The following is a 14,599-nucleotide window of genomic DNA, read 5'->3' as shown; positions in this document are numbered from 1 at the left end:
GTCCAGTCAAACGTATTTCCATCAATGAATAGGCTAAAAAGATTTTTTCGCAATGGGATTTTTTCTTCTCCTGGACAATTGGCCAGAGTAAAATTGTATTTATCAGCTTTTCAAAAAAAAAAAAATGTAAACCTGGTGTGCCTGTTGTCTGATTAGCAGGAGAAACACAGAAACACAGCAGATGGAAACATCCCTGCAATTTACATTTAAAAAAAAGAATACTTCCATTGCCCTGACATAACCTCCAACACTGACTGATAAGGGATCCATAAATGTAATCTCATTATGCTGAACCCTTACTGTATAATCAATGAAACCGAGGTCCTTATAATTGGCTATCATTATATGCGTCAGCTGCTGGGTAATAAGCTATGCATTATGCAGCTAGTCCTGCTAACCCCACTCCCTAGTCACTGTTGGGTTCATGCAATTAGGTCACAACCCACAGACCCTTCAGACAGAGTGCAGAGCTCAGCAACAAAGGCTGTCATGTAGAGGAAATGGGAAAGGTTAACCCTTTCAGCACATCGCTTTGTGTCATTACACACATGGGCCATTAAGAAGCCTCTCTCAGCATGTAGGCCTAGTAGTTGTGAAGTATTTCCTCAGCTATCAAAAAGCACTAAAATAAGCATGTTACAGTACAGTATGGTTAGTCTCACTGGCAGACACCACAGTTTTTTTCTTGTTTCAGAATGAGGCATGATTTTTTTTCTGCAGAAATCTAGAACGGCTGGAGACGTGCATACAAGACAATGTCTCACACACGTCACACTGTCATTGGAAGTACAACTACGAGGGTGGGATGTTGATCAACCACAGAGGAGGGAAAGGAGGTAGGAAAGCTATGGGCCAGGATATGTCTCGGCTGGTGGAGCAGGTTTATATTAACACAGGGTGGTCCAACATGACTCCAACGAGCAAAAATGTCAATGAAAGATATGGGGGAGAGTGTAGAGCGCACACACACACACACACACACACACACACACACACACACACACACACACACACACACACACACACACCACACACACACACACACACACACACACACACACACACACACACACACCCCCCCCCCCCGAGTGACGAGCCAGGCAGAGAGCCGGAGAGTGAGAAGCAAAAATGTTGGCTTTGAGAAAGGGCCCTAGACAATGATCCATTGTGGAGAGGGAGACAATGAGACCCACAGACACAAGCTCTCTCTCTTTCTGGGTGAATGGTCTGGGTGAACTACAGATCTGTCCGGTCTGTCTGGTACAGTATCTGAGCTGCTCCTATATCCTAAACCTGGCATATCGGTGAAAACATTTCAGTAAAATTCTGACAGGATTTACCCCAGTGACTGATATCCCTTCCTAAACACCCACCATGATGTTCAGTCAATGCTGACTGCGGAGGCTGAAGCGGAGTTGGCCTGGGACTGGAAATCTTCCCAGCATTTTTGTGGGCTAAACATGCAGCTTGGCTCGCACTAGAAAGACATACCAAACGTGTGAAGCATTCAGCTCTTTCCTGTCTTCGAAGTTGGAGATGTGGCTCACATAGACAAAAGACTGGGCTTCTGTGCATCAGAGAGCTGTCCTTACAAAGAGCCATCCATTATTATAGTAGATTATCATTTCCAAGTTCTTACTGAATGGAAATTAAGATTTTTACATGACAGTTTTCAAGGGACAAGAAAATGCTTGAAATACAAGATTGGGAAACAATAACAGCAAAATTCCACAATAACCCTATAAGATCCCCATTTATGCATACGCAGACCTAACGTGAGTAGGACTAACAAAATGTGTTTATTTGTTTATTAGGCTACTGTGCAGTCTACAATACATACTGTAGTAAACATGGGAAAGTGCCTAATTCTTTACATAAGGGAGAGCAGGCCATGTCTGTACTATAGAATGCAGGGAACGCGGGAGACTGGTGTTATTTCATAGTTGTGATGTGTTCACTATTATTCTACAATGTAGAAAATAGTCAAAATAAAGAAAAATCCTAGAATGGGTAGGTGTGTCCAAACTTTTGACTTGTACTTGCTTAATTAATTTGATTAATATTATGGTGTTTCTATTCCGTGAAAAATTAAAAACCCTCTGGATTTCCATTACGATGGAACAGAAAATATGGCGCTGTACAACGTGATGCTCATAAATTCAGAGCGTTGTCAGATCGTCAGTTTGTAAATTCAGACCTTTTCGCTCACGGAGTGCACACTAGATGTTCAGGCCGAGGAGTAGGGTTGATTTGAGCGTTCTGGCCTCACAACAGCAGTAAAGCACCCAAGCTAACATTGGCTAGCTTGCTAGCTACTTCCAGACACAAATGTGACCACTCTGACCATTTTACTCGCCCTAGCAGAGCTGGTAAGGCAGGTTTCATGTTAACCAGAGTCTTGGTGACTGTAACTGTGCTGCTGGAAACAATTTAATTATGCTTTGCCAACGTTTACTGACACCGGCCATATTCAACGGGGGTTGAGCGCTCGTAAATTAATTATTCTGCGCTCTGGTACACAGACGAGAGTGCTCTGAAATCCGTGTAGAAAGTAGGCTGGAAACATGACATTTTTAACAACGTTCTTTTCTGATAAAAACGAGTTAATTGCATCCGCAGTGGAGCCCGGTTTCATAATATGACCATATTTTCCAGCTGCTTGCCGTCGTTTTGAAGTAATCGTGAAAAAACAGGTCTTATTTTAGTGCATTTTTCACCCTGCCAGCTCCTATTAGTTCTATTGAGCACTGTGGCACCAACTCGCCTTCCGAACGTTCTATTCCCAGTTTATTGTTCAACGTCACAATGCCTGCTTCGCTATTGTTGGCAATGAGACCTGCTCATATTGTTTTATAGTTAAAATGTAAACAACAAAAAAATTGGGGGAAATATATCCCAGGTCCCGTGTGGCTCAGTTGGTAGAGCATGGTGTTCGCAACGCCAGGGTTGTGGGTTCAATTCCCACGGGGGACCAGTACGGAGAAAAAAAAGTGTATGAAATGTATGCATTCACTACTGTACTGTAAGTTGCTCTGGATAAGAGCGTCTGCTAAATGACTAAAATGTAAATATAGGTGTAACCGATGTGAAATGGCTAGTTAGTTAGCGGTGGTGCGCGCTAATAGCGTTTCAATTGGTGACGTCACTCGCTCTGAGACTTGAAGTAGGGTTTCCCCTTGCGTTGAAAGGGCTGCGGCTTTTGTGGCGTGATGGGTAACGATGCTTCGTGGGGTGTCAGTTGTTGATGTGTGCAAGGGTCCCTGGTTCGAGCCCGGGTTGGGGTGAAGAGAGGGACGGAACCTACACTGTTACATAGGCATGTTTGTCTATTTTGCCAAATATCTCGCAATGTGTATATTTAGATTTTTTTCAAGTCGGATGCCATTTTAAATCATGAGAATCTCCTCTTTCTAATTATGGAAGCCTGGGCAAGTAGCTAGGCTGTCATTAAATGCTAGCCCCAAAATGTTTTTTTCCCTTGGAACGCTGAGCTCCCCCCATTGTTTTCCTATGGAGAGGCATGCCGGTCTATTTCGCCAAATATCTCACTGTGTATATTTTGATATTTTTCAGGTCGGGCACCATTTTAAATCAGGAGAATCTCCTCTTTGTAATTATGTAAGTCTGGGCAGCGAACTAATTTGTCATCGATTGCTTGACCAGAAATAGTTAGAAGTTTTTCTTTTTTCCCTACTTTCTCAATAAGCAGACATAAGCACAGTTTGACACCATCGAGGTTCGAATGTTTACTTTCTACACAAGTTGTTTTTTCCAGTTTCGTCCGATGAACAGATTGTAGTGGTAAAATAAAAAAGTATACATTTTTGTGTGCCATTTAGGCGAAATGGAATTCTAAGCATCACTCCAGTCAAAACAGGCTCTGCAAACGTTCGATTCAATTCATTTGATATGGGCTCGTGCTAGTGTTCCAGCTTAAGCTGTTTTTCAGCCTTGGGTGAATTTTGACTCGTTCTATTGTCCAGCCTATAGATAGCCAGAGCGAATTTACTAAAGCACCCGAATGTCTATTGAGAACGCACAACGACTATACCATTTAGCTAAGCTAAGAATCATGGGAATAATCAAGTCAATAAACGTTGGGTAGTTAGTTAGCCTATAGTTAATATACTGGCAAGTTTGATGTATAACTACTAACGTTTGGTAGCTAGCTAACATACCGGTACATACTGATGTAATGATATGCTATGTGGTTCGTAAGGACAGCATAGCAAAAAATTGTCAGCCAACATAACGTGTAAGGTAACTTATTTGAAAAGTCATTACCTTATTACATTGAGTAGCAAGCTACCCCTTGGTCGTTTGGGCAAATCTGATCTGTGATAGGAGGGGGGTGCTGGCAGGATATGGCAGCATTTTCGGTTGTGCGTCAAGAATTATGCATACAATAGCACGTTTGGATGAAGGTGTGGTTATTCACAGGTAAATTGTTATATGCTATGGAGGTACATTTGTGTATTTTTGTCGAGAGCAAAACAAATACACACACACACACATATATACACACACACATACATTCTTTTTTTTTTTTCAATCAAAAATAATTGTTCTGAAAGCAACTTTTTTCAGACACAAAGGAAGTCATAGCAGACACCTACGAAGAAGGACTGTGTGATGATGGCATCTCAGGTAAGCAGCACTGGGCGTTCTTCCGTCCAACTTTTACATAGCTAGTAGTAACAGTTGACGTCAGAAGATTACATACACCTTAGCCAAATACGTTTTAACTCAGTTTTTCACAATTCCTGACATTTAATCCTAGTAAAAATTCCCTGTTTTAGGTCATTTAGGATCACCACTTTATTTTAAGAATGTGAAATGTCAGAATAATAGTAGAGAATTATTTCTTTCAGCTTTTATTTCTTTCATCACATTCCCAGTGGGTCAGAAGTTTACATACACTCAATTAGTATTTGGTAGCGTTGCCTTTAAATTGTTTAACTTGGGTCAAACGGTTCAGGTAGCCTTCCACAAGCTTCCCACAATAAGTTGGGTGAATTTTGGCCCATTCCTCCTGACAGAGCTGGTGTAACTGAGTCAGGTTTGTAGGCCTACTTGCTCGCACATACTTTTTCAGTTCTGCCTACAAATTTTCAATAGGATTGAGGTCAGGGCTTTGTGATGGCATCTCCAATACCTTGACTTTGTTGTCCTTAAGCCATTTTGCCACAACTTTGGAAGTATGCTTGGGGTCATTGTCCATTTGGAAGACCCATTTGCGCCCTAGCTTTAACTTCCTGACTGATGTCTTGAGTTGTTGCTTCCATATATCCACATCATTTTCTTCCCTCATGATGCCATCTATTTTGTGAAGTGCCTCCAGTCCCTCCTGCAGCAAAGCACCCCCACAACATGATACTGCCACCGCCGTGCTTCACGGTTGGGATGGTGATCTTCGGCTTGCAAGCCTCCCCCTTTTTCCTCCAAACATAACGATGGTCATTATGGCCAAACAGTTCTATTTTTGTTTCATCAGACAAGGGGACATTTCTCCAAAAAGTACAATCCTTGTCCCCATGTGCAGTTGCAAACCGTAGTCTGGCTTTTTTATGGCAGTTTTGGAGCAGTGGCTTCTTCCTTGCTGAGCGGCCTTTCAGGTTATGTCAATATAGGACTTGTTTTACTCTGGATATACGTTGAGGGAAAAAAGTATTTGACCCCTGCTGATTTTGTACGTTTGCCAACTGACAAAGAATGATCAGTCTATAATTTTAATGGTATGTTTATTTGAATAGTGAGAGACAGAATAACAACAACAAAAATCCAGAAAAACACATGTCAAAAATGTAATAAAATGATTTGCATTTTAATTAGGGAAATAAGTATTTGACCCCTCTGCAAAACATGATCTTAGTACTTGGTGGCAAAACCCTTGTTGGCAATCAGAGGTTAGACGTTTCTTGTAGTTGGCAACCAGGTTTGCACACATCTCAGGAGGGATTTTGTCCCACTCCTCTTTGTAGATCTACTTCAAGTCATTAAGGTTTCGAGGCTGACGTTTGGCTACTCGAACCTTCAGCTCCCTCCACAGATTTTCTATGGGATTAAGGTCTGGAGACTGGCTAGGCCACTCCAGGACCTTAATGTGCTTCTTCTTGAGACACTCCTTTGTTGCCTTGGCCGTGTGTTTTGGGTCATTGTCATGCTGGAATACCCATCCACGACCCATTTTCAATGCCCTGGCTGAGGGAAGGAGGTTCTCACCCAAGATTTGAAAGTACATGGCCCCATCCATCGTCCCTTTGATGTGATGAAGTTGTTCTGTCCCCTTAACAGAAAAACACCCCCAAAGCATAATGTTTCCACCTCCATGTTTGACGGTGGGGATGGTGTTCTTGGGGTCATAGGCAGCATTCCTCCTCCTCCAAACACGGCGAGTTGAGTTGATGCCAAAGAGCTCCATTTTGGTCTCATCTGACCACAACACTTTCACCCAGGTGTCCTCTGAATCATTCAGATGTTCATTGGCAAACTTCAGACGGGCATGTATATGTGCTTTATTGAGCAGGGGAACCTTGCGGGTGCTGCAGGATTTCAGTCCTTCACGGAGTAGTGTGTTACCAATTGTTTTCTTGGTGACTATGGTCCCAGCTGCCTTGAGATCATTGACAAGATCCTCCTGTGTAGTTCTGGGCTGATTCCTCACCGTTCTCATGATCATTGCAACTCCACGAGGTGAGATCTTGCAAGGAGCCCCAGGCCGAGGGAGATTGACAGTTCTTTTGTGTTTCTTCCATTTGCGAATAATCGCACCAACTGTTGTCACCTTCTCACCAAGCTGCTTGGCGATGGTCTTGTAGCCCATTCCAGCCTTGTGTAGGTCTACAATCTTGTCCCTGACATCCTTGGAGAGCTCTTTGGTCTTGGTCATGGTGGAGAGTTTGGAATCTGATTGATTGCTTCTGTGGACAGGTGTCTTTTATACAGGTAACAAACTGAGATTAGGAGCACTCCCTTTAAGAGTGTGCTCCTAATCTCAGCTCGTTACCTGTATAAAAGACACCTGGGAGCCAGAAATCTTATTCCAGCATGACAATGACCCAAAACACATGGCCAAGGCAACAAAGGAGTGTCTCAAGAAGAAGCACATTAAGGTCCTGGAGTGGCCTAGCCCGTCTCCAGACCTTAATCCCATAGAAAATCTGTGGAGGGAGCTGAAGGTTCGAGTTGCCAAACGTCAGCCTCGAAACCTTAATGACTTGGAGAAGATCTGCAAAGAGGAGTGGGACAAAAACCCTCCTGAGATGTGTGCAAACCTGGTGGCCAACTACAAGAAACGTCTGACCTCTGATTGCCAACAAGGGTTTTGCCACCAAGTACTAAGTCATGTTTTGCAGAGGGGTTTTGCAGAGGGGTCAAATACTTATTTCTCTCAATAAAATGTAAATCATTTTATAACATTTTTGTCATGCGTTTTTCTGGATTGTTTTGTTGTTATTCTGTCTCACTGTTCAAATAAACCTACCATTAAAATTATAGACTAATCATTTCTTTGTCAGTGGGCAAACCTTCAAAATCAGCAGGGGATCAAATACTTTTTTCCCTCACTGTAGATACTTCGTACCTGTTTCCTCCAGCATCTTCACAATGTCCTTTACTGTTGTTCTGGGATTGATTTTTGAACTTTTCGCACCAAAGTACATTCATCTCTAGGAGACAGAACGAGTCTCCTTCCTGAGTTGTATGACGGCTGCGTGGTCCCATGGTGTTTATACTTGCATACTATTGTTTTTACAGATGAACGTGGTACCTTCAGGCATTTGGAAATTGCTCCCAAGGATGAACCAGACTTGAGGAGGTCTACAATTTTTTGTCTGAGGTCTTGGCTGATTTTCCCATGATGTCAAGCAAGGAGGCACTGTGTTTGAAGGTAGGCCTTGAAATACATCCACAGGTACACCTCCAATTGACTCAAATGATGTCAATTAGCCTATCAGAGGCTTCTAAAGCCATGACATCATTTTCTGGAAATTTCCAAGCTGTTTAAAGGCACAGTCAACTTAGTGTATGTAAACTTCTGACCCACTGGAATTGTGATACAGTGATTTCTAAGTGAAATAATCTGTCTCTAAACAATTGTTGGAAAAATTACTTGTGTCATGCAAAGTAGATGTCCTAACCGACTTGCCAAAACTATAGTTTGTTAACAAGAAATTTGTGGAGTGGTTGAAAAACGAGTTTTAATGACTCCAACCTTGGTGTATGTAAACTTCCGACTTCAAATGTAGCTCCTACGATTCAATGTCGGTTCATAACATTCTACTATATTACATACATACATACCGTAGAATGATTAATAATTGCATGATTTATCTCAAGCTAACCAAAAGCATTTAGCTACGAACACCTGTTCTCGCCATTTTCAGTTGAATTAATCTAACTTTCTTTCATGGCAACTCATAAGCAGGCCATGTCATATTTGTTTCATGGTCGATATATAATCATATTTCATGACAATGTAACGGCTAGCTTTTTTTAACAAAAGGATGAAAGAACACAATATGTCTGTAACGAAGAGTTAATGTTGTCTTTGCAGGGTGTAGATTGGAAAATATGCAATGATACCTGCAACATCATCTAATGAACAACCACAATACCAGTCTGGTGTTAAGCTTTCTGTGCTGTATTGCCGTATCCTGAAAATGACATCTGCTCCTTTAGATTGAATGGTCCATATCTCAGTTATATATTTTCATATCTACAAAAAATAAGCTATTTTCTTTACTTTCAGAGAGCGAGCTGATCAAGGGGTTGAATATGTATATATTGCCAGATGTTCACTGTCCAAGGAACAGGCCGTGCAAGTATTATTTCTGGAAAAAGTGTCCATAACCAGAGGTAATTCAACTGTTTTGTGTTCTTTTTTTCTCTCTTCATCTCTGCCTGTCTTGTTGTACATGGAACCTGTCTCACATGCATTAATTAAAAAAAAAAATTAAGATGTCAGCTGCTAATTTTAAGATTTACATCACATAAACACAGCCATTTTCACTGGACTATCTGTTGCTGCCAAGTCATGATTTCCCTGGGGGTTAGCCTTGCAATAACCAAGTGGTGAGACACATAACCCTCTATATTTAAATGTTTCAGGTACACTCCGATAGGTGTCTGCATCACATACAGTATCTTCTATTGACATTATCTTCCATCGTTTGTCCTCATGTGTCTGTTTTTCAGCATAAAGTACTCTGTAGCCACATAGTGTCGGACACCAGGTGAGACCACGCGCACACAATAAGTCTCTCTTCTACACGTCATCCCTCTCCCCCTTCTCCCTAAATCCTCTAGGTTATATCAGCTGTTTTGGTGAACCCCTTCCGCATCTCAACTGGCTGACACAGAGGGCACAGCATGATCATAGGTGAGAGGTCACTTGGTCGGGTCAACAGGAAGTATTATTAAAGAGATGCTTTACATTGAAATACAGACAGAGATGTAGTAGTCCCAGAGTTAATGATCTAATGTCAGTTTTGCATTTCACCTCCTGATGACTGACCGTGTTAGAATAAAAAAAAAAGGCTTAATCATGCTCTCGCTCTATCCATATGTCTCTCGTCTGCAGGTATGTTTTGATGTGAGAGAGGAAGCCAGTCCAGTCATTGCCACCTCACCCGCTTTTATAGATAAACTTCTCCTTAATGCAACCACTGTGTCAGATTTCAAAAAAGCCTTACGGTGAAAGCACACCATGCGATAATCTGAGAACAGCGCTCAGCCACCAAAACAAGCCATACAGATACCCGCCATGTTGTGGAGTCAACAAAAGTCAGAAATAGTGTTATAAATATTCACTTACCTTTTATAATCTTCATCGGAATGCATTCCCAGGAATCCCAGTTCCATAATAAATGTTCGTTTTGTTCGATAAAGTTAATCTTTATGTCCAAATACCTCCTTTTTGTTCGTGTGTTTATTTCACTATTCCAAATGCACAGGGCCAGACAAAGTCAAAAAAGTTCCATTAGAGTTTGTAGAAACATGTCAAACGATGTAAAGAATCAATCTTTAGGATGTTTTTAATCGTAAATATTCAATAATATTCCAACCGGACAATTCCTTTGTCTTTAGAAATGAAAGGGAACGGAGCTCGTGCTCACGGCCGAGCTCGTGCTCTCGGCTGCGCACGTGACTAAACTAAAGGCTTTCAGCTGAGGCAGTTACTGTGACTGGTCTTATTCGCTCCCCTTTCACAATAGAAGCCTGAAACAACGTTCTAAAGACTGTTGACATCTAGTGGAAGCCTTAGGAAGTGCAATCTGACCAAATGTACACTGTATATTGGATAGGCAATCACTTGAAAAACTACAAACCTCAGATTTCCCACTTCCTGGTTGGATTTTTCTCAGGTTTTCGTCTGCCATATGAGTTCTGTTATACTCACAGACATCATTCAAACAGTTTTAGAAACTTCAGTGTTTTCTATCCAAATCTACTATAATATGCATATCCTAGCTTCTGGGCCTGAGTAGCAGGCAGTTTACTCTGGGCACGCTTTTCATCCGGATGTGAAAATACTGCCCCCTATCCCAAAGAAGTTAAGATAACCTTCGGGCCAACTGGGGTCCCAAGGCTGGTTAGGAGACACCGCAATTGTAAAGAACTGAGAGAATATTAGGGTAGCACTGTGTAAGTTGGTGGTTGGAGACATCCCTCTAGTGGTGTGGGGGCTGTGCTTTGGCAAAGCGGGTGGGGTTATATCCTGCCTGTTTGGCCCTGTCTGGGGGTTTCATCGGATGGGGCCACAGTGTCTCCTGATCCCTCCTGTCTCAGCCTCCAGTATTTATGCTGCAGTAGTTTATGTGTTGGGGGGCTAGGGTCAGTGTTACATCTGGAGTATTTCTCTTGTCTTATCCGGTGTCCTGTGTGAATTTAAATATGCTCTCTAATTCTCTCTTTCTCTCTTTCTTTCTTTCTCTCGGAGGACCTGAGCCCTAGGACCATGCCTCAGGACTACCTGGCATGATGACTCCTTGCTGTCCCCAGTCCACCTGGCCGTGCTGCTGCTCCAGTTTCAACTGTTCTGCCTGCGGCTATGGAACCCTGACCTGTTCACCGGACGTGCTTGTTGCACCCTCGACAACTACTATGATTATTATTATTTGACCATGCTGGTCATTTATGAACATTTTAACATCTTGACCATGTTCTGTTATAATATCCACCCGGCAAAGCCAGAAGAGGACTGGCCACCCCTCATAGCCTGGTTCCTCTCTAGGTTTCTTCCTAGGTTTTTGGCCTTTCTAGGGAGTTTTTCCTAGGGAGTTTTTCCTAGCCACCGTGCTTCTTTCACATGCATTGCTTGCTGTTTGGGGTTTTAGGCTGGGTTTCTGTACAGCACTTTGAGATTTCAGCTGATGTACGAAGGGCTATATAAATTTGATTTGATTAATTCATTAATCATATACTGTCTGCCGCTGTTCTTACCTCTTTCCCTTTGTCTTCTACACCTCTCTCCCCACCTCGTCTTTCTTCCTCGTTTTATAATGCACACCATATGTGCATTGAAGTACAGATTGAACTTGTATTTATAATATTACAATTATAATGCATGTATTATGTATTTATAACACCTGGATAATGAACTTCTTCCAAAAAAGCGTTTCACATTCTCCACTGGTTGAAATTAAGTATCTCATTTAAATACTATCCTGTGTCCTCAGATTAATGCAGATGAAGGCATTTAGATATGCATAGTTTTTTTTCTGTATATATGAATTACAAATCAATCATGTTTCTAGTCTATTGCATACTTACAATGTGTAATCATTGATGTCCCAGGAGCAGAAGTGGTAAACACTGTTGAAGTGTATAATTGTAATGCATACATGCAAACACAGCATCATTCAAATAATGGAGTTTGATATGACTGAAAAAGAATGTCTCAGAGATTCATACCTGAACCGCACGTTTATTTGCCAAGGAAGAGTACATGATCAGTGAATATATTCAATGTACAGGCTACAATGTGGGGATCTCATGCGTGGTAGTAACAACAGTACATGTATATAGGACTTGCATCCTTGGCACAATAAAGTTATTATATTGTACTCTATCCATAGGCTTCATTAATGCCATTCAGACTTGAAATTGATAGAACAACTATGATAGCTGAGGTTCATAGATACATTCTGAACTAATATTCATACCAAAAGTGTTAGGGTCCATACACAGATTGGCAACATACTGTAGCTAGCTACACATCCATAGGCATACAGTTATTTTTATCCTCCACTACACAATAAGCAAGTAAATAGTTAGCTAGCTATGTTACTTTAGCTGCATTGCAAGGCAAGCTTACACAATTGTACATTAAATTTGCAGTAAATGCTTTAGCTAGCTAGATTCTTTACATCCACTGTTTCACAAGACAACAGCCTGGTTTGCTGGTTCTCTCAGGAGTCCCTAAAACATTAAACAACACAAATTACAAATCCATTTTCCTGTCATAACACTAGCTAGCTAGCTGGCTAATGTTAGCTAGTCAGCTAACTTGCTAAATAGCGATTTTCGTAAATTAACTTTATGACAAAAAAATATGGACAAACATTTGTCTCTACATTAACTAACATATTCCTCTCAATTGTAAATGTTTTGCTTGACTCGTTATGTCATTATGATGTTATAACTACTTACATTTGATTCCACCGTAATGTTTTGTCAGCCATTTTTGTTGAAGAAAGCCCCAGGGACGGGTGGCTCGTGTCAAATTCGTCATTGGAACCACTCAATGTGATTGGTTATATAAAAACCTTGGAACCCAAATGCATAATGAGTGCTCTAACTCCCCCTTACGGTGGTCTGTAGTAGAGGTCGACCGATTAATCGGAATGGCCGATTAATTAGGGCCGATTTCAAGTTTTCATACCAATCGGTAATCGGCATTTTTGGACACCGATCGTGGCCGATTACATTGCACTCCACGAGGAGACTGCGTGGCAGGCTGACTACCTGTTATGCGAGTGCAGCAAGGAGCCAAGGTAAGGTGCAAGCTAGCATTAAAAGTATCTTATCAAAAACAATCAATCTTAACATAATCACTAGTTAACTACACATGGTTCATGATATTACTAGTTTATCTAGCTTGTCCTGCATGGCATATAATCGATGCGGTGCCTGTTAATTTATCATTGAATCATAGCCTACTTCGCCAAACGGGTGATTTAAACAAGCGCATTCGCGAAAAAAGCACTGTCGTTGCACCAATGTGTACCTAACAATAAACATCAAAGCCTTTCTTAAAATCAATACACAAGTATATATTTTTAAACCTGCATATTTAGTTAATATTGCCTGCTAACATTAATTTATTTTAACTAGGGAAATTGTGTCACTTCTAATGCGTTCTGTGCAACAGAGTCAGGGTATATGCAGCAGTTTGGGCAGCCTGGCTCATTGCAAACTGTCTGAAGACTATTTCTTCCTAACAAAGACAGCCAACTTCGCCAAACGGGGATGATTTAACAAAAGCGCATTTGCGAAAAAAGCACAATCGTTGCACGAATGTACCTAACCATAAACATCAATGCCTTTCTTAAAATCAATGCACATGTCACGTCCTGGCCAGTATAAGGGTTAATTGTCATTGTAGTTTGGTCAGGATGTGGCAGAGGGTATTTGGTTTATGTGGTTCGGGGTGGTGGTTTTGTAGTAAGGGCATTTGATTTAAGTATTCCGAGGTTTTTGGGCACTGTTTGAGATTCATGTAATTCTATGTTTAGTCTAGGTAGTCTGGTTCTATGTTTAGTTAATTGGGGTGGGGACTCTCAATTGAAGGCAGGTGTGGTCTATTTGCCTTTGATTGAGAGTCCCATATATTAGGGGGTGTTTGTCATTTGTGGGTAATTGTTTCTGTTCAGTGTGATGTGCTGTCAGTACGGTTTAGCTGTCGGTATTTTCTTGTTTTTGTAGTGTTCCAGTGATCGTTTTTGAATTAAAATTATGAACACTAACTCTGCTGCACCTTGATCCACTTCCCTTTCTGAAGACAGCTGTGACAGCACAGAAGTATATATTTTTTAAACCTGCATATTTAGTTAAAAGAAATCCAGGTTAGCAGGCAATATTAAACTAGGGAAATTGTGTCACTTCTCTTGCGTTCATTGCACGCAGAGTCAGGGTATATGCAACAGTTTGGGCCGCCTGGCTCGTTGCGAACTAATTTGCCAGAATTTTACATAATTATTACATAACATTGAAGGTTGTGCAATGTAACAGGAATATTTAGACTTATGGATGCCACCAGTTAGATAAAATACGGAACGATTCCGTATTTCACTGAAAGAATAAACATTTTGTTTTCCAAATGATAGTTTACGTATTTGACCATATTAATGACCTAAGGCTCGTATTTCTGTGTGTTATTATAATTAAGTCTATGATTTGATATTTGATAGAGCAGTCTGAGTAAGCGGTGGTAGGCAGCAGCAGGCTCGTAAGCATTCATTCAAACAGCACTTTCGTGCGTTTGCCAGCAGCTCTTCGCTGTTCTTCAAGCATTAAGCTGTTTATAACTTCAAGCCTATCAACTCCCGAGATTAGGCTGGTGTAACCGATGTGAAATGGCTAGCTAGTTAGCTGGGTG

At 41.3% G+C, this 14,599-nt stretch overlaps 1 protein-coding gene and 1 non-coding gene across 2 annotated transcripts in view; one reads left to right on the top strand and one right to left on the bottom strand.

Annotated features, from left to right (window-relative positions):
- LOC106572560 (arf-GAP with coiled-coil, ANK repeat and PH domain-containing protein 3) overlaps window positions 1–14,599 on the bottom strand; it is a 116,212-nt gene that overhangs the window by 84,153 nt on the left and 17,460 nt on the right. The window lies entirely within an intron of this gene.
- trnaa-cgc (transfer RNA alanine (anticodon CGC)) lies at window positions 2,899–2,974 on the top strand. Its single transcript has one exon. It is a non-coding gene; the product is annotated as a tRNA-Ala (tRNA).

This window comes from Salmo salar, chromosome 15, assembly GCF_965601325.2.
Source record: "Salmo salar chromosome 15, fSalSal1, whole genome shotgun sequence".
Lineage (NCBI taxonomy): Eukaryota > Metazoa > Chordata > Actinopteri > Salmoniformes > Salmonidae > Salmo > Salmo salar.
Note: the sequence above shows the minus strand (reverse complement) of the source record. Positions and strands in the feature narration are given on the sequence as shown.